Source organism: Globicephala melas, chromosome 9 (assembly GCF_963455315.2).
Source record: "Globicephala melas chromosome 9, mGloMel1.2, whole genome shotgun sequence".
NCBI classification, from domain to species: domain Eukaryota; kingdom Metazoa; phylum Chordata; class Mammalia; order Artiodactyla; family Delphinidae; genus Globicephala; species Globicephala melas.
In genome coordinates, this window is record NC_083322.1 from 4,196,149 (window position 1) to 4,216,673 (window position 20,525).

General features: G+C 46.4%; 1 long non-coding RNA gene across 10 annotated transcripts in view; it reads left to right on the plus strand.

The window, feature by feature from the left end:
- LOC132597842 (uncharacterized) overlaps window positions 1-20,525 on the plus strand; it is a 256,993-nt gene that overhangs the window by 169,938 nt on the left and 66,530 nt on the right. For all 10 annotated transcript variants that reach the window (XR_011377707.1, XR_011377699.1, XR_011377705.1 and 7 more), the window contains exon 3: window positions 16,172-16,259. This is a non-coding gene — a long non-coding RNA (uncharacterized lncRNA). The remainder of the gene's footprint in view (window positions 1-16,171; window positions 16,260-20,525) is intronic.

Consider the following 20,525-nt stretch of genomic DNA (forward strand, 5'->3'; position numbering starts at 1 on the left):
GGCATTACTCTCAGCTGGGACCCATCCATTTACCTTCAGGGCATTCACCCTCTGTGTTTTAGCAGAAAACAAAAATGACCACCCCAACAGCCCATATCCACAACCCCAATCAAACTTCATGTAAGGAAAGAGCAGAAAGTGAACAGCAACTAATTTTTATAGACTCAAATGAAGAAGAAGAAGGACAAAGACAAGGAGAAGCATTACTGTGGCCTGATTGGAACAGAAAGGAGATGCCCAACAGCTCGTATGGTCACATCTAACCAGGAACGTGTCCTACGAAACCCCAAACAGAGGGGCAACGCTCTGCCTTGGCTTACCCTTCCTGGAGCCGGCAGGACACTCCTCACCCGCGCATCTCCAAGGACCTCTGGACAGGCTAGATGGCTCTCCCTGGGGGAGGACCGTGCCAGGTACGCCACGCCGGAGATGCTCACCCCAGACGTCTACATGAACAGTTCTCCCACCTCCTTCAAGAGCTGCTAAAATGACAGCTTCTAGTGCCAGCTACTCTGATGTCCAACTTAAAACTGCAACCACCCCTCCCCATACAGGTGCTTGTGACCACCTGTACCTGCCCTAAGTTTTTCTCATGGCATTTATCACCTTCTAATACACTACATACCACATGCATGTACATATATACACACACGAAGGTATCTATGTGTACTGTATAGACTACCTATATGATGCTATGTAACTACATATGTGTGCATATAGTATGTCTATATATGTGCACACATTACAGTATGTAGTATGTATATATATAAATTATATATGTACTGTGCAATCTTAATTATGGTTTTATATATAAACTCTTTGGTATATTTGTTGCTTATTGTTTGCATCTCCTTCTAGAGTGTGAGGTCCATGAAGGCAGGGAGATTTGGGCTAGATTTTCACTGCCCTAGCCCAGCCCTCAATTTGGTGCCTAATCTGGAGTAATCATCCAACAAATACTTGTTGACAGATCAAATTGATGTTTTAGGTATTTAGCCGTGTAAGGCATTAAATGACACCTTTTAATGTGCATCTCTCCCTTATTAGCTGTCACACACCTTAGTGTTTTCAACATGTTTGATGGGACTTCCTGGGTGGCGCAGTGGTTAAGAATCCGCCTGCCAATGCAGGGGACACGGGTTCGAGCCCTGGTCCGGGAAGATCCCACATGCTGCGGAGCAACTAAGCCCGTGTGCCACAACTACTGAGCCCACGTGCCACAACTGCTGAAGCCCAGGCGCCTAGAGCGCATGCTCTGCAACAAGAGAAGCCACCGCAATGAGAAGCCCGCGCACTACAACGAAGGGTAGCCCCCGCTCGCCGCAACTAGAGAAAGCCCGTGTGCAGCAACGAAGACCCAACACAGCCAAAAATAAATAAATTCAATAATTAATTTTTTTTTAAATTTTTTGCGGTACGCGGGCCTCTCACTGTTGTGGCCTCTCCCGTTGCGGAGCACAGGCTCCGGACACGTAGGCTCAGCGGCCATGGCTCACGGGCCCAGCAGCTCCGCGGCATGTGGGATCCTCCCGGACTGGGGCACGAACCCGTGTCCCCTGCATCGGCAGGTGGACTCTCAACCACTGCGCCACCAGGGAAGCCCAATAATTAATTTTTTTAAAAGTTTGATGAGTAGTTCTGAGGGAATGAATGAAATATAGACAGCTTCTTGCTATCGTGACTCCTAACGCCACCGATAGGAGGGCTGTTGTAAACAGTTAGAAGTTTAAGCTCCTCCCCTCCAATCAGTCATCCATTCACTAACTCATTCTTCATTCATTCAGCAAATCTTCGCATCCCTGCTACCTGCCAGGGCTGCATAAGGCAAGGTTCATCCACAGCAGTCGCACGTAAGTTGGTCTCAAACCGGTGAAACCCTCCATCTCTATCTTTTGAAAATTCATTAGGAAAACAAAGCTGTGAGGACTTGAGGAAGGGCCGGCTTTGGGGGTGGGTTCCCAGAGAAGGAATAATTATAACCTCCATTGCAGTTAAGACTATGTCAGCATGCATTCAAATTACTTTACCAAGCAGGTCGCGAGTGCTCATGTTACTTCACAGAATTAATATTTTCCCCTCAAACAAGGGAGAGAAATGAGCCTCACATGAGTCAAAAGCCCATACAGCTGCTCTTCACAAAGGAAAGAGGTGGGTTGGGGCCGGGGGCATCCCTGATGAGCCCCGTTTTGTGCCGCTGCATTTGGTATCTGTTCCTATTTCCCCAATGGTACCAACATTAGGATCACCAGAGACACTTGTACCAGCAAAAGGTTCATTTCTGTGTCACGTGGGCCCGGCTGTGGAAGAACCAGGGAAGCTGAGAGGGAAGAAAAGGCCCTTTAGAAACGCAAGTAGACGGGAAGCGTTATTGCAACGGAAATAACTTTAAGGGACTTATTTCATCAAATTACCCTCAACCTCCGCCCAGCTAAAGTCCCGAAAGGTGTGTGCTAAGTCTGGAAGCAGAAGCAACGAACTCCGACCAAGTCACAGAAAGGGCTGTGCGCGTGCGCAGTGTGTGCGGTCTGTGCGGTGTCTTGTGTCAGTGCGTACCGTGTGTAGAGCGTGTGCTCAGTGTGTGTGAGATGCTGCACGGCGAGGAGGGGGAGGCGAAAGGGAACGATGGCAGGGGCACCAGGACCACCGGCCCCAGGGCAGCCCAGCTCTAGGTGGAGGTTCCGGGTCCAGCCCTGGGCATGGCTGCCAGGCGCACCTGTGGGTGGGCGGGTGTTGGGGTGCCGGCCCTCGCGAGCACAGATGGCCTCGCAGGTGGTGATCAGTGCAACACTTTGCAAAACAAGCTTCAAAGGAGGCATCAAGCTGAGATGTGGGCGGTCAGAACAAACCAGCCATGGGATGGGAATGTGGACGGCCTCCAACCCGCGCACCCCGCCGGTCTGCTGGCGGCTCAGAGCCTCGCAGACCAGGCCCTACAGTGTCCGTTCACCCTCCTGCATCACTGTCCCGCCAGCATCCTACCCCCCACCCCCCAGCCCCTCCCCCCGGGCCCCGTCATCTCTGCCCGTCCGTCCATTTCTGGGATCTCGGTGACTTTCTCCTCTTCCCGCAATCCTTAACCTTCTCCTTTCCCTCCCCCCAAACCCACGTGTGTTCAGGTCATGGTGCCCGGTGTCACATTTCAGCCAAGTGTCCCCCAGCTCCCTCCAAAGGCCCTGCAGTTATGGGACTGCCTGTGGTGCCAGCTGAGGCCTCTCCCTTCCCCAGTGCAGCGTGTCGCCGCGTGTCTGCCGTTGGGGCCACCGTCTCGTTTCTGCCATTAAATAGGAAACGCGGGGGGGAGGAGCTGAGTCTCAAGTGGTCCATGGCCTGCAGCACCTTCTTGCCGGTGCCAAGCCCGTGATTGCCCTGGGGAATGTGGAGGTGTCTGTTCCTCGTTAGAACTCATTTCAGTTCTGCTAGCAGGGCCAGTCCGCTCCCGGGGGAAGGTGTCTCCGGGGCCTTGTGACCTCACCTCCACGCCAGTGCATCCCAAGAGCCTGGACGAGGGGTGGCCCACCTCCCCCCAGGGGCCGGGAGAGGGATCCCCCATCCCCGAGGCGGGGGGTCGGCAAGGCTCAGATGCTTCTTTGTCCTGCAAGGAAAAGGGAAACATGCAGACGGAGGGAGAACGTAGGTCCCGGAAAGCTGTGAAACAGGCAGCTTGGTGGGGCTTGGGGGGGAGCCAGACAGAGGCCCACCACCTTCAACAAGCATCATGTAGAGTGACCCTGAGGGAGGGACGCTGGGAAGGAGGGGCTCTCACGAGCGGGGCGGGAACTGCGGGAACAGTTTTCACTGGAGCAGCTGGGAACAGCGAGATGAGCGGCCCCTACGTAAAGTGCATCCCCCCGCCCCCCCCGAAGGAAGTACCCCCGAGACCCGGGCGGCCGTCTGGTCTGTGAGGGTCCCCCGGGCTGGGGGTCAGAGCCTGAGCCCGGAGGCCCGAGGCTCACGTTCCGCCCCCTGGGGTGCCCTGAGTCGCGCTTACTCTGGGATTCACGGAGTGTGGGTGGTGGGTCTCGGTTTGCACACTAGCTCCTGCTTCCCATTACATCGTCCTGCCCCAAAATCCAAACCCGGTGCAGATTGCTTTCGAGAGGGGATGATTCTGCCCGGCTCTGCAGAGGCTTTAGCTCCCACGGGGCAACCGGCAAGTTCCCAAAACGCTGCATTATTCAGTTCTGTGCCCCTTCGTTGAACGGAAGTTGTGTCCTGCGCAGGACACCTTCTGAAGTCGCAGTGCCTCAGGGGCTGGGACCAAGGGCATGGGAGGCCTCAAGGTCGGCACTGATTTGCCCTCATGGGCAGGGCGGCAGACGTGTGGATGGCAGCATCCCCGGCAGTGCACAGCCGGGGAGAACGGAGCCACTGCCCCAGACACTGCAGCTGGGGGACGCCCCTGGAGCAGTGAGGTCTGCGGACTTTCTGAGATGCCAGGTTTCTGGGCGTCTGCAAGGCCGGCCCTGGTGCGGCTCCATCCCCTGTCCCCCATGGCTCTGTCAGATTGGCTGCGTGTTCCATCAGAAGGCACCAAAGGGGACCATCTACAAAAGCAGAGTCCCCAGAAAACACAGCCCCCGAGAACCGACCCTGTGCCCTTCCCTGCAACTCCATCCTCTTAGGATTTGAGGACCAGTGAGCTGAGGGGGCCTTTATGTCTCTAGCTCCCTTACACATTCCCTGACTTGGTTGTCACCTGCGTGCTCCCTCTTCTGATGTCTTCATGCGACTCTTGCTGGTGGGCTGCGAACACACCTGAAACCAGGGCTGACCTGTCCGCTCCCTCGTTGCAGGATTGGGCTCCGTGACAACACTGTCCCCCAGCAGATGCCCCAGAAACGCAGCTGACAGGCCAAGTACAGCTCGCCCCACCCACCTCCCCCTTGGAGAGGCCCCTCAGCTGCTCCCTAGGAAAACAGTCACTCTCCAAGCAGCTCTGTTTCTGCAGTGCCTGTGTAAACAGTCTCCCTCACAGGCAGAATCCTCCTTATCAGTCTGCCCTGTCAGCAGCTGGAACGGCAACGTAAACAACAGAACTAATGGTGCCCCACTAGCCTCTGTCCCTGGGTCTCCCTGCACCCAGCGAGGGGGCACGAGGAACAGGATTAAGTGAAAGAAGGATGCTCAGCTAGAGGCACAGACTCTCCTGATGTCTCGCACTGAGACCCTGAGGCTGGCCGGGTGTCCCCTCCTGTCCCTCACTCTCCTGCCCTCGCTGTCTGTAACGAGAGGTCACTGCCGCCTGGGCGGCTGAGTCCTTCCAAGTTCGTCCTGGGATGGGGACAAAGCCAGGAGGGCAAAGTCAAGGAGAGCGGGGGGTCTGACTGCGGGGTATGGAGTCATCATCACAGGTGGGTGGAAAAGGTAGTGGGATGGCCTGAACTCTGTCCCTCAAAAGGCATACGTTGAACCCACCCCCACCTCCCCGGAACCTCAGGATGTGACTGTGGCATAGGGCCTTTAAGGAGGTAATTGAGGTGAAACGAGGCCCTGTGGGTGGGCCCTGATCCACTATGACTGGTGTCCTTGTTAGAAGAGGAGATGAGAACACAGACAACACAGGGGGACGACCTGGTGAGGACACAGTGAGAAGGCGGCCACCTGCGAGCCAAGGAGAGAGGCCTCAGAAGAAACTCAACCTGCTGACACCTTGATCTGGGGCTTCCAGCCTCCAGAGCTGTGAGCAGCCCCCCACTGGTGGCAGGAGACTGCCCGCACCTAATGCGCCAAGGACAGCTTGCTTGGGAAGCAAATAAAACTCTACCTGAAACTCTCTAAGCTGAGGTAACAAAAGAGAGTTCCAGGAGGGCCATTTCTGAAGACTTTCAGAAATGCTCCTTACGTTTTGTTGTTTTCGTTGTTGTTTTATTTCATTTTATTGACGTATAATTGGTTTACAATGTTGTGTTAGTTTCAGGTGTACAGCAAAGTGATTCATATATATATATATATATATTCTTTTTCATATTCTTTTCCATTATGGTTTATTACATGATATTGAGTATAGTTCCCTGCACTATATGGTAGGACCTTGCTGTTTATCCATTCTATATATAATAGTTTGCATCTGCTAATCTCAAACTCCCAATCCATCCCTCTCCCACCCCCTTCCCCCTTGGCATCCACAAGTCTGTTGTCTATGCTGTGAGTCTGTTTCTGTTTCATAGGTAAGTTCATTTATGTCATATTTTAGATTCCACATATAAGTGATATCACATGGTATTTGTCTTTCTCTGTCTTACTTACTTCACTTAGTATGATAATCTCTAGGTCCATGTTGCTGCAAATGGCATTATTTCATTCTTTTTTACGGCTGAGTAGTATTCCAGTGTGTGTGTGTGTGTGTGTGTGTGTGTGTGTGTGCCACATCATCTTTATCCATTCATCTGCTGATGGACATTTAGGTTGTTTCCATGTCTTGGCTATTGTAAATACTGCTGCTATGAACATAGGGGTGCATGTATCTTTTTGAATTATAGTTTTGTCTGGATATATGCCGAGGACTGGGCTTGCTGGATCATATGGTAACTCTGTTTTTTGTTTTTTTGAGAAGCCTCCATACTGTTCTCCATAGTGGCTGCACCAATTCACATCCCCACCAGCAGCGCAGGAGGGTTCCCTTTCCTGCACACCCTCCCCAGCATTTGTTGTTTGTAGACTTTCTAATGATGGCCACTCTGACCAGCGTGAGGTGGTACCTCATTGTTGTTTCGATTTTCAAGAGATGCTCCTTACATCTACAGTAACTAAATGACCCTGTTTTCCCAAGGCAGGTGCGTCTTACCTCTGGAGCCCTGGAATAATGATTAATAGTGTTTCCTTTCACTCTTTCATCTGGTTTGGCTGAGAAATTATTTGGCAAATTTATCCTACATGCTTGCGCTCATGCACACCTGAGTGTCATGTTACTAATAATAAAAATGAATAAATCATCCCACTCATTTTTTGGGTACCAGCACTCAGTTTCTTTTTAGTGGGTTAAGAAATGCAGCATATGACATTAATCACGATATTTAAAAATTCTCTTTTTTTTTCCACTGGGCCATTAGTTCTGTTATTGCAACTGAGTTTCAAGTAAATCCTCTATGATCAAGAAGACAAAGCCCTCTTTCCTAGAAGATTCTTCAAAGAACCTTTGAAAAGAAAGGACAAGAATAGTTTCCTTCAAAGTTTCTGGGGTCTTGTCTTAGGTCAAGCAGTATCAGGTCAGAGCTGGAATTTTTGTCTTCAACACACTTCTGGGAGCATTCAACATGAATTTTTCTTTCTTTGGGGGTATGGGTGGGAGGCAGTGTTTTTCCTTTCTTTTAATTCCTGCTTTTTTAAAATTAATTAATTTATTATTTTTGGCTGAGTTGGGTCTTTGTAGCTACGCATGGGCTTTCTCCAGTTGTGGCGAGTGGGGGCTACTCGTCATTGTGGTGTGTGGGCTTCTCATTGCAGTGGCTTCTCTTGTTGTGAAGCACGGGCTCTAGGCACGCAGGCTTCAGTAGTTGTGGCACGTGGGCTCAGTAGTTGTGGCTTGCGGGCTCTAGAACACAGGCTCAGTAGTTGTGGCGCACGAGCTTAGTTGCTCCACAGCCTGTGGGATCTTCCCAGACCAGGGCTCGAACCCATGTCCCCTGCGTTGGCAGGCAGATTCCTAACCACTCTGCCACCAGGGAAGTCCAGTGTTTTTTCTTTTTGGTTGTTGGTTGGTTTTTGGTTAAATATTTGAAGATAAATGACAGAGAACCAAAGATAGCAGATCTCACTCTGATAGACTCGGGTGTGGGAAGGATACTTCTCTTCTGTCCCTTCTAGAAAAGAAAGGAAAGGGCAAATTCAAGCTTCTTCTAAGCATGAGCCCAGTCATAGAATCTGTCCAGTTTTTTCTTTGCTCCTTTGCTTGCCCCTGGTTTTTCTTCTTGATGACGTGTAGGCCACGGGCCTGTGTCTTAGGCCATTTGGGCAGCTATAAAAATAGACCATAGACTGCATGGCGTGTAAACAGCAGACATTTATTTCTCACAGTTCTGGAGGCTGGAAGTCCAGGACCAAGGCACCAACAGATTGAGAGTCTGGTGAGAGCTCTCTTCCTGGTTCATGGACCTTCTCTCCGTGTCGTCACATGGCAGGGGGCAAAAGGCTTTCTTGGGCTTCCTGGATAAGGGCACTGACTCCATGTATAAGGCTTTGCCCTCACAACCTAATCATTTCCCAAAGGCCCCACCTCTAAATAACCCTCACATTGGCTATTAGGTTTTCAACATATGAGTGTTGGAGTAACATGAACATTCAGTCTATAGCAGCCTGTGAGCAGATTCCTGTTGAGAAGTTGAAAACCATTAAAAGCTGCTGTCCTGCCTTTTTTTTTCTCTGCTGTTTCAAATCGCAGAGGGAGGAATAAGGTCAGGTTTACATCAACTCTGAGTGGAAGAAGCAGCCTTGAGTAAAGGACTACAGACTGGAAGGCAGGCCCAGGACGGGATGCTCCTCTACTATATAAGGCAGTGAAGCCTGCAGAGAACAAGAGATGTGTCGCCTTGGTGATGAATGGCCCAAGAACACGCAGACTTGTAGCCAACTAGTGTGAGAGATGGGCTTGGACGAGAGTGGTTCAGAATTACTGGAAGGAAAGCAGTTTTCAGAATGAGGAACATCATGTTCTAGTGAAGTATTTGATGCCTGTGAACTGAGCTAGAAATTGAACAACAAGGCTGTCCAGAAATGGGTAGGAAATCTTCAAGAGCAACAAATATGGGGTGGGGGGGTGGGGGAGGAAGGTTGGAGATAATGTGATCATGTCAACAGAAGGGGATGAGTCCAAGTCATAGCAACAAGATATATTCTGTGCAATTTTTAATAGTTTTATTGGAGTGTAGTTTAACCCTGCTCTAACTACTGCAAGTGTACAACCCAATAATTTTTAGTAGATTTGCAGAGATGAACCATCGCTACCACAGTTCCACTGGAGAACATTTCCATTGTCCCTCAAAACTTCCCATGAAGTCAATCAATGCTCCCTTCCCAATAACCACCAATCGGCACTCAGGCTCTATAAATTTACATTTAATAAGGAGTATTCACTTGCTTATTAATATTAATATTCATCGCCTGGCTTCTTTCAATTAGCGTAACATTTTGAGGTCCACTCATGTTGTGGCGTGTACCAGTCGTTCATTCCTTTTTATTGCTTAATCGTATTTCGTTGTATGACTCTACCAAATTCTGGATTGACCAGTTGACAGACATTTGGGTTGTTTCCATCTTGGGGCTGTGATGAATAAAGCTGCTATAAACATTCATACATACAAGTCTTGGTGAAGACATACGCTTTCATTTCTTTCAAGTAAATTCCTAGGAGTCTCATGGGAATTTTAGTGGGTACGAAGTGGTTTTGATTTCATTTCCCTAAAGGTTAATGGTGTTCAGCATCCTTTCCGTGTGCTTCTTAGCCATTCATGTGTCTTCTCTGGAGAAATGTCTACTCAAGTCTTTTGCCCATTTTTGAGTTGGGCTCTTTGTGGTTATGACTGAATTGTAAGTGTTCTTTATGTATTCTGAAGACCAGTCCTTCATTAGAGTTTGATCTGCAAATATTTTCTCACGGTCTGTGACTTAACATTTGTAACGATGTGCTTTGAAGTACAAAAGTTATCAAATGGAAGAACTTAAATTTTAAAACTTAAATATAGAAAGAGCTGCGAGCCGTTACTAATCTCTGGTGTCTCACTGCCTTGCATTCCGTTTCTTAGCTTTCTTTTTCTCTCTTTTTTTTTAACCAAAGTAAGCAACTCCCTCTATTAAATTCCTTCTGGTTAAGAACTACAAGTGGTTTCTGTTTCCCTGGTTGGACCCTGACTGATACACCTAAAAGTCCTGAAGTTTTTTTTGCTCCTGATAATGGCCCTTTCTTCATGAGGTCCTTCTGTCAAGAATGATCTCTCCAATTCCTTAGCCCCACCCCTGACACACACCCTTGACCAAGCAAACTTTTATTCATTATTGAGATCCCAGAGCCAAGGTCACTTCCCTCAGGTGTATTCCCTCACCCCCAGTCTAGGTCACATTTCCTTCTCTTCTAGAAACGTCAACTCCAGGAGAGAAGGACTCTTTCCTCTTTTCATTATTTTCCCCACCACTCGGCACAGTTCAATAAATCGGTTTGAATGCTTGAATGTGGCAGAAGTTCATGGGTCTTTGAACCTGACATTTCATATTTTAAGAGGATCAGGGTGAGGGTGAGAGTTGTTGAAAGGAAGAGAGCTCAATAGATTGACTTAATGAAGTAAATGGAATGCTCTCCGGGGGGCCAGGAGCTGTTCTCATGTTGATTGATGAACAGACCCTGGAAAGCCCAGACGACAGACGTTTTGAAGGACCTGGGACTCTAGGCATCAGGGGAAGAGAGAAGCTACTTGGAAGCCTGAATGGGACCCCTAGTTACGTTGATAAGAACAGAATGAGACATGAGTGACGGTGCCCCTGTGGCAGGAATCTCGGGACTGGAACCAGGATGTCTGATATGAACTTTTAAGTTTTTCCACTTTCTGTTTGGAACATGCGTCTGTTACGAACTGAATGTATGTGTTGCCACCAAATTCCTGTGCTGAAGCTCCACCCCTAGAGTGGCTATATTTGGGAAGTAATTAAGGTTAAATGAGGTCATGGCCGTGGGGCTCTGATCGGATAAGATCAGTGTGCTTATAAGAAGAAACAGCAGAGCTCTCTCTCCCTCCCGCTCCCCTGCCCCCCACCCCATATGCACACCCTGAGAAAAGGCTGTGTGAGGATAGCAGGAATGGGGCCGTCTACAAGCCAAAATGAGTGGTCTCACCAGCAATTAAACCAGCCAGAACCTTGATCTTAGACTTCTAGCCTCCAGAACTGTGAGAAAATAAATGTCTGTTGCCTAAGCCACCCCGTTCATGGTATTTTAGGGCAGCCCTTGATTCAACCGATGGCTTGATTCAATGAGGGAGGGAGTTTGTCTCTTTGCTTGAGTGACAAAGTGAGGAGAAAAAAGAGCATCGTGAAGAATAATGATGACAGTGGCTTAGCTCACAGAGCGCTTAGTAAGCCCGGGTCCCGGGCTAAGGGCTTTACATGTATCAACCTGGTTAAGTCTCGCGACAACCCCAAGAGATGGGGTCAGGAGCCAAGGCACAGACTAGTTGTCACACAGTTAATCCACAGTGGAGCTAGCGATGCCAAACCCAGGCTCTGTACCCTGACACCGAATAAAATCTCAGAGACAGAGTTTGGGGTGAAGTAGAAAAGAACAGCTTTAGTGCTTTGCCAGGCCACAGTGGGCTCATGCCCTCCAAACTGCGTGTCCCGCCCTGGAGGGGGTCGTGAGGAGTTTTATAGGAATGGTTCAAGGAGGGCGGTCAGCTTGCGGACATTCTTCTGATTGGTTGGTGGTGAGGTCATCGGGCGTCAGCATCATCAACCTTCTGGTTCCAACTGGTCTGGGGTCTGTGTGCTTGTGAGCAGCAGAGAGTTAACTTCTCCTGCCTGGTGGGAGCTTCAGAATCTGCAAAACAGCTCAAAGATATTGTTATGTATCAATATATCCCTTGAGGGGAAACCAGGACGCTGCCCCAAGGCTGCACTATTGTTTCTTAGCTGCTGCTCCCTTGTCTCCGCATCCCCTCCGTTCCCTGGTTAGCAGCTGAACCTGCCTGTTGGAACTCAGGGAAGGTCATGGAGGCTGAGTGGAGACCATTTCCCATAATCAAGAAATGGGGGACACAGAAAGGCTTTTGTGCCCAGGAGCCCCACAGGGTCCTGCTCGGTTTCACTAGGGGTCCACACCCAGGCATGCCCTGCATCGCAATGACTCTCTGAAGTGTGGACCAGAAGGGGGCAGGTCAGAGGACAGAGGAGAAACGAGGAGCAGGAAAGCTCCTCGAAAGCAAGGTCACCTTGGGAACTTGAGGTGACCAGTGGCTCGGCCCATTCTAATTCTGATCCTACTGTTTGCTGAGACGGGTTTGGGATGAGTAGACAAGAAGGTGTCAGCTTCTTCAGGGGGAACTGAAAGGTGGCTCTGTCCGTCCCTTCTGCTCATCCTGCAACCATCCATCTCCAGCAGCAGCTGTGGAAGTAAATGAAAACCCACCAATGAGAACAAGCAAGGGCTCTTCGTTCAGAGGTTGCTTTAGCACAGGAGCCGACTGCCATCCCTTGGGCTCCACAGAGACTCAAAGGCAGGCAGGGAAGCAGGACAGCTTCATGGTGGTAGGAGGAGCTCTGATGGAGGCTGTGGTAGGAGCTCTGATGGTAGGAGGGTGCTCGGATGGAGGCTGTGGGCGCCAGGGAGCTGGAAGCGGGGCTCCTGTGTCATCAGTTAGGGGTGCATATCGGGATTTCTTTGTCTTCCTGCAAGTCTGACGTGTGGATGGTAGGCTGGTTCCTGGGCTGGCCACTGTAGGTAACGGGTTTGTCTCCTGGGCTGGCTGCTGAAGATTTGGTCAGTGTTCTAATTTTTTTTTTTTCTGGCCATGCCGCTTGGCATTCAGGATCTTAGTTCCCTGACCAGGGGACGAACCCATGCCCCCTGCAGTGGACCTGCAGAGTCCTAACCGCTGGACCGCCAGGGAAGTCCCCCAGTGTGCTAATTTTATATACGGTCTTGCTGTTGTCCATTTGTATATTCAATCTCTCGAAGCTAAAGGAAAAGATTTATCACTGGAGACATTGATTTCCTCCAGCATCCTTTGCCTCAGGTGGGGAAGCACTCTTTAAATCAGTAGTTTTCAGCCAAGACTGCACATGAGGACCACCTGGGAGATGAAAGGAAACACAAATTCCCAGGGCTTACCCCAGGCTGCCTAAGTCAAAATCTCTGAGTGTGGCTCAGGCCTCAGTAGGTTCTAAAACCTGTTCAGAGGATTCAGTTACTGCCAAGAACAAGAACCACTGCTCTGAAGGTGAAACATGGCGGGAAAGACCCCCTCAAATGTTACTGTGCAAACACACCACTTGGGGGTTTTGTTTCAAGTGTGGACTCCTATGAAAGAGGTGAACTTCGTTCTTGCCCGTCTAACAAAATCCTAGGTAGGCTGAGGCTGTAGGTCCTCTGGCCACACTTTACATACAAAGAACCAGCATTGAGCTCAGAATAGGAATAATTAAAGGGCAGTTATGGATGGATGTTCCACTCACTGGGAAAGTCTACCTGGAGCTGCTGTAACCAGTGAGACGTAGAAAAATCAGCAGTGAGGCATCTGGAGCTTTGAGTTTTGTCTCTTGGGAAATAAAAAAACAAAACAAAACAAAAAATAACCCATGTGTGTGTTCTTGGGTATGCAGCATAAACTCTCCAGGCCTCAGCTTCCTAATACACTATATAAGTGGTTTGTACTAGATAATCGTCTTTTTTCGATGGAAGTAGAGTTGATTTACAATGTTGTGTTAGTTTCGGGTGTACAGCAAAGTGATTCAGTTATATATACATATATATCTTTTTTTTTCAGATTCTTTTCCCTTATAGGTTATTACAAAGTATTGAGTATCGTCCCCTAGATAATCTTTATAGAATAAAAATCGTGGTAATTACTATTTTAATGCTTGCTGTGTGCATAAAATATGCTAGCATTTTACTATGAGAAGCATATAAGATAATAAACGTAACCTTGTTAGGATTGCCAGATTAAATCCAGGACACCCAGTTAAATATCGGATTAGCAACAAATAAATGATTAGTTTAATTATGCCCCGTGCGACATTTGGAGTATTCTTAGCTTATCTGAAGTACAAACTTACCAGGGCATCCTGTATTTTTATCTATTACATCTAGCAACCTGAAAAGGTCTTAGACCCATTTCACAGATGAGGAGACCAGGTAGTAAGTGGAGGAGTTGGTACTTGAAGACACAGAGTCCCCGTCTTAAGCCCGGACTCTTAGCTGCTGGCTCACCCCGCTGGGATGATATTACTAGTTGAGGCTTAGTCGCACCACCACGGGACAGGAGACATTAGGAAGCAGATGAAAATAGGAACATCATTACCTGCTTGAAGGCATTGGCACGGAGGTTTACTTTGTTCATGACTTTGTTCATCAGCCTCTCCTTGTTTGTAACAGGTCAACCTCACTGCCCAGCTTTCTCACAGCAAGGGTTAGGACGGGACCCGATGGAGGAAACTTCTTCTGTCTAAGTCGGGGTCTGGGTATCGCTCCACCTCTCTTTAATCCTCCATCTGCCATTTCAGAAATGGGGCCCTTCTTCTCCTGGATCTGTTGCATGCTGAGTGCAATAAGAGCCTCTTAGTTGGGGGAACTTTTACTTAAGATCTTGGAATGCACAGTTTTCCCTTGAACTGACTTCCTTTAGGAGATGCGTGTCTTCTGTTGTATAAAGGCAACACCAGGATTCTGACTTGTCTTTGTGATCCTGTATCCAACATCCTTTCCTACTCACATTCAGTGTCCCATCCCTCACCCGAAAATGAACCCAGACTGCACCCTCACTTGCCAAAACCATGGCCCGCAGGACCTCTGCCTCCTCTCTGCCACACCTTGCTTCGCCCTGGGTTCCAGCAGAGACCTCGCCCCGATGCTCGGGTCTCCCATTCCTTCCTGCTAAAATTAAGAGGGCTGGGACTCATGGTCTGGGTGCAGGAAGGTTCCAACCCTTTTCAGAAAAGTGTCTCTCTTCTGTGACCTTGCTCTGGTTGTTCCCCCACAATAAACCCTGGGCTAGAATGCTCTCGCCACTCCTTCATTTGTTAGAGGAGGCTCTGAGGGAATGTGGATGGCTTTAGGGGTAGTCTTTCTGGTCGTCTCAACAAGCCATTCTCCAGCCGTCCCCAAGTCTGGAAGAATATCATCTACCAGCCTTGGAGTAAGAGCCCAGGGTCTCGACAACATGGCGGCCTGATCTGACCTCGCTTCCACCTCCAACTAATGTGCTCTTGCCTTAGCCCTTGTGTGGGGGGCTTCGCACATTTATGGATGTGCTTTGTAAACTCTGACACACCCTTAAATCTAAGTTCTGTTCACTGGATCTCCATCTTACTTAGCCAAGGCAGTCATTGCCAGGCCCCTGCAGTACATCTCAGGGTCACTGAAAGCCAGGTTTGGTTAGAACTTAGTAGCCAGGTCGGGACCTGGGAAACCACCCTGCCACCTGCCAACAGGTGGATAAGAGACCCGCCTCTCACCTCGCCCACGTCCCAACAGCACTGAGTAATTTTACCTATTAAGTTATCACTTAATAATGAAAGAAAAACTCCCCGAGAGAAAATCTTCTGCTTCCAGAATTATTCGGCAAAGATAGGGACCCACCTTTCTAGACAGTATACAAACTATCACTTGTGAAGTTAACTGGGACAGCATCTGTGGACAGTGGATTTTAGAAGTGGCCTATAGCATTGTCAAAAAGAAATCCCCAGCCCTTCAAATTAATTATTCACCTATTTGTAATGGAAAGCACCTGCTTTCCATTACATACTAAGTGAGCAGGAAGGAGAGGTTTACCACAGTGGATTAAGGTTAATGGTGGGAAAAAGGCAAAACCTGCGTCCAGATTTGTCACTGAGGGAGGAAGGGAGACCAGAACAGCCACGAGCCCAGTAGTGATGGCATTACAGGTAAATCACAGGGAAGGGGACCCTGGGGGAAGGCAAAAATTATGAGGAAATCCAGGCAGAGGATGGGTGTCCCAGCTGGGGAGTGGAGAAGGGTTTAAATAAATTCCAACAGGCAAATCAATGGTCCATGTCAGGAATCTAGGACTGGACTTGGGGCTCAGAGACGATGTGGAGCCCCAGTCTTAGAGTCCTAAAGACATCCCTGACCACGTGAAACCAGAAGGTGCAAACCTACTAAAATGAAATTAACACCTACTTGACACCCAATAGCTATTTTTAAAAGACTGAGCCCCCAAATAATGATTTCACCGGACACAGAAAGTGTGTTTTCCTATCATTCTGCGAAGGCGTTTTCCTTTTCATCAGAGGACTGTTCTTCAAAGTGAATCACGTTCATTTTCTCTTCCAAGTTCAAGTGTGTAAGAACGCACGCAAGTCATGGCTGTTGATACTTGGACTTCATTAGCAGCAGAAATACTTTTCAAATAGTTGAAGGACAACAGTTTTTTTAATTATTGTCACCAGCTACTTCTAAAAGGAAATCAGCCGCATGAATTGTAATCGTAGCTCCACTTTTCTCCTCCTATTCTAGACTCAAAGAAGAACTTTGGGGAGTTCATCCTGTCAAAGTTGAAATGGCTGATGCTACTCTGAACGCCCGTTCCAAATTCAATTTAAAGGTAAACGTTAAACATAAAATTATTTGGTTTTGAGCTGGTAATATAAATTTTGGTAGAGCAGAGTCACATTGTAAAGGCAATTTTGCTAAATTAAGGAAACTGTGACAGCTTCTATCTGGACTGGAAAAATATTGCAACTTATTTGGGTGTATGGCCAGTACGGGGGGCAGGGTGTAGGGGAGAGAGGAGGGTGGGGAAAGAATAACTGAACTACAGTATTTTGGGGGAAAAATCTGACTTTGGATACAATAAAAATACCTTAGCACGGCAGCGCGCGCTCTCTCTTTTTGAAGCTGCCGTCAGATGGCAGAAATGTATGAGCCTTTGAAGTACTTCAATATAAACAACCTGAGCAATGGCGTTAAACTCGTTTTTTTAGGACTAAATGAATCCTCTAAATTTTGACTTCATGTTTTTCAAACTCAGGTGGAATCCTTTTTATTCAAATAATGTCAATACCTGATACGACAAGAGTAACTTTAGATTTGACACCGTTCAGTGAATTGTAATTATTCAGGAAGGGGGCACTGAAACGCACCCCATCAAAAGCAAGGAGGCTGATAAATTAAATGAAAAAATCCCAAATAGTCTGAAAATTTTAATTGGAAATTTCATAAGTGCATTTTGGAATGTCTCAACCTTTTAAATTGATAAATTACATTCTGTAGTGGAATAGAATAAAATGGAGAAGGTCAATGATTTTTAGCATCCAAATTTGACAATATTCTAAACAATTCTGTATGGTTTAGGCCTGTAAACATTATTTTTGAGAAAATCTAGTATAAATAGAGACAATAAAAAGCACCTGTGAACATATTTGATATTTCTGCTGATTTAAAAAATACATAGGACTGAGAATATCCTCCACTTAGCAGCATTTGTTCTGTGATCACTAGGGCCTCAGGGAAGAGGAAGTAGCACCCATGTTCCAAGAATAATTATCCTGCCTATGTTCATTTTTAATATTTATTGAAATAATATAAAGAGTCTTATTCCATTTCAATGTATATTGATATATCATTTTAAATTTTGAAAATAATTTTAGTTTTAAAAATGGTTTTAGATTTTAGCTAATTTATCTATCTACCTATATAGTAAAGGCAACTTGTCAGACACAATGTAAATTCCAGGATCACCCTATGTATAGGCCTTTCTACTTTCTCCGAGATAATGTTTAACATCCAGGCTTCTCAGAGGAGAAAGCATGTACTCCTTGAGTTTACCCCTGACAGCAGGAATTCTAGAGCACAGGGAGATGGCACAGAGTAGGCAGAGACAGAGCAGAGAGTCACGGCCACCCTGGATGAAGGATCTGACATTTAGTATCTACAGCCCTGGTTTCTGGCAATAAATTCATTGCTCGGGTCTACAAACAATTGAGAGAGGAAAATCCTTTAAGAAACACCCTGCAGAGTGGCCCTGTGCGTTTTCTTGAATAGGAGGGACCGTCCAATCAGCACTGTTGCTGGAGAGTTCCAGAAAGGCTCCTCCCTCCCAGTTCTTGAGAATCTCCAGGCCTGTCCACTTCCTTGTGGTCTAGAGTGAGGGGAGGAATAAGTCGTCTTGTATAAAAGTCATAGCTTTGTTCTCCGCTCAGAGCCATATATTGGGTACAGTAACTAATATCTTACAATTCAAAGCCCATTCAGGTTAAATTAAGCAGCTCAGGCTCAGATACATGAAAATTAGACTGTTTGAGTTGGATGTGCTGAACACTTAAGTGAACGATGTTCAATAATCATACTCCCAGGACGATTGATTAGACTGCTTGGTGATGGATTTTGTAAGTTACTCATTCTTGTAATCCACCAAGAAGCAATTTTATTCAAACTGAGTCAGTAAAATCAGTAAATAAACGAACAAGGAGGAGTTGGTTAAGGCATTCCCTTAGACATCTTCGGCATGTGTGTGAAGGTCCCATCACATGGAAAAGACTATTTTAATCTGAAAAGTGGAGAGTGCATTATGTTTAAGTCCTGCAGATCCCCCTGCAGCCCACTGGGGCTCTACCTGACTAATTTTACTCACTGGAACGACAGCTCTCCCTGCAGCGTGCGTGGTGTTGAAAAGACAAGACTCATATTAACGAACCCCGATGAGTGTGCTGCAGGCGCTTGCTAGAGAATTCAGATCTGAGTAGATGGAATCCATGCCGGCCTAGGCTCACTTGAGGCATCTGATATCCGAGAAAGGCCGTCTAATGCCCAAGTTCACTCACAGTCTAATAGGGTTTTGTATGTCCTTTGGCTACAGGAAGCCAGAATGTTAGATTGCAACGAACACAGACTATTATAACCTAGTCAAAGCCGTTTCACAGGCAACTAAGATAAATTCGTGGTGTGCCTCCTTCCGCTTGAACAAGACGTATGCACGTTTTCTAAAACTGTATTTAAATGCATTGTCTGTTCTCTTACCAAGGATTCTCTGACTCATCCCCATTTGAATTCAATAATGGGAAAAAGCTTGATAAATAAACCAGCATGTTTGCCTTCAGAAAGTAGCAGAAATATAAATCAATGCCTTTCTCTTTTGCCTTGGTAACAAGGAAGGTAAGAAGGATACAGTCAATTAACAGAAGGCAAAAAAGTTCTTACAGGACAATAAGAGAATTATTATAATTTTTAAATGTTTTGTATTCTACACGGTGCTTAATTTTGAAGATGTCTCAAAACTGTTTCAATACCAGATGGAGTATAAATTCTAGTGAAGATACAGAAACAAACAGGATAATGGGCAAAATAAAAGTTTTGCAAGGTTGTTCTGGTTGTTATATTTTGGTATCAAAGGCTTGAGGGATTAGAGGAAATGTTTGCCTTCTCAAATCTTTTCTGGTCCATCTTTCTTCAATGGATACATTTATCTATGTATCCATCTGAAATAAAGGTAGGCTTTTGGAATTGAATATTAATTCTTTAAGATATATTTCTCTTTTTTTAAAACATCTTTATTAGAGTATAATTGCTTTACAATGGTATGTCAGTTTCTGCTTTATAAGAAAGTGAATCGGTTATACATATACATATGTCCCCATATCTCTTCCCTCTTCCATCTCTCTCCCTCCCACCCTCCCTATCCCACCTCTCTAGGTGGTCACAAAGCACCGAGCTGATCTCCTTGTGCTATGTGGCTGCTTCCCACTAGCTATCTATTTTATGTTTGGTAATGTATATATGTCCATGCCACTCTGTCACTTTGTCACAGCTTACCCTTCCCCCTCCCCATATCCTCAGGTCCATTCGACACAGACCTCATTGTAGTTTTGATTTGCATTTCTCTAATGATTAATGATGTTGAGCATTCTTTCATGTATTTGTTGGCAATCTGTATATCTTCTTTGGAGAAATGTCTGTTTAGGTCTTCTGCCCAATTTTGGATTTGGTTGTTTGTTTTTTTGATATTGAGCTGCATGAGTTGCTTGTATGTTTTGGAGATTAATCCTTTGTCAGTTGCTTCATTTGCAAATATTTTCTCCCATTCTGAGGGTTGTCTTTTCGTCTTGTTTATGGTTTCCTTTGCTGTGCAAAAGCTTTTAAGTTTCATTAGGTCCCATTTGTTTATTTTTGTTTTTATCTCCATTTCTCTAGGAGGTGGGTCAAAAAAGGATCTTGCTGTGATTTATGTCATAGAGTGTTCTCCTATGTTTTCCTCTAAGAATTTTATAGTGTCTGGTCTTACATTTAGGTCTTTAATCCATTTTGAGTTTATTTTTGTGTATGGTGTTAGGGAGTGTTCTAATTTCATTCTTTTACATGTAGCTGTCCAGTTTTCCCAGCACCACTTATTGAAGAGGCTGTCTTTTCTCCACTGTATATTCTCGCCTCCTTTATCAAAGATAAGATGGCCATATGTGTGTGAGTTTACCTCTGGGCTTTCTATCCTGTACCATTGATCTATATTTCTGTTTTTGTGCCAGTACCATACTGTCTTGATTACTGTAGCTTTGTAGTATAGTCTGAAGTCAGGGAGCCTGATTCCTCCAGCTCCATTTTTCTTTTTCAAGATAAATTTCAAATGTTATGTCCTCCACAAAAAGTTCCAGATTCATCCCACAGTGATTCTTCTGGCTTGGGGCATTGTGCAGTAGATTTTGTGTATATTTCAAATTATGTCACTTAACTTTAATCTGTATTTTATTCTTTATATACTATCTGAGAGTAGAAATTATATCCTGTTTTTCTTTTTTAATTGTATATATGTAAGGGGTTCACCTGTATCCACTGTGAAAGAATTAACACAATCAAGCTAATTCACACGTCCATCACCTCA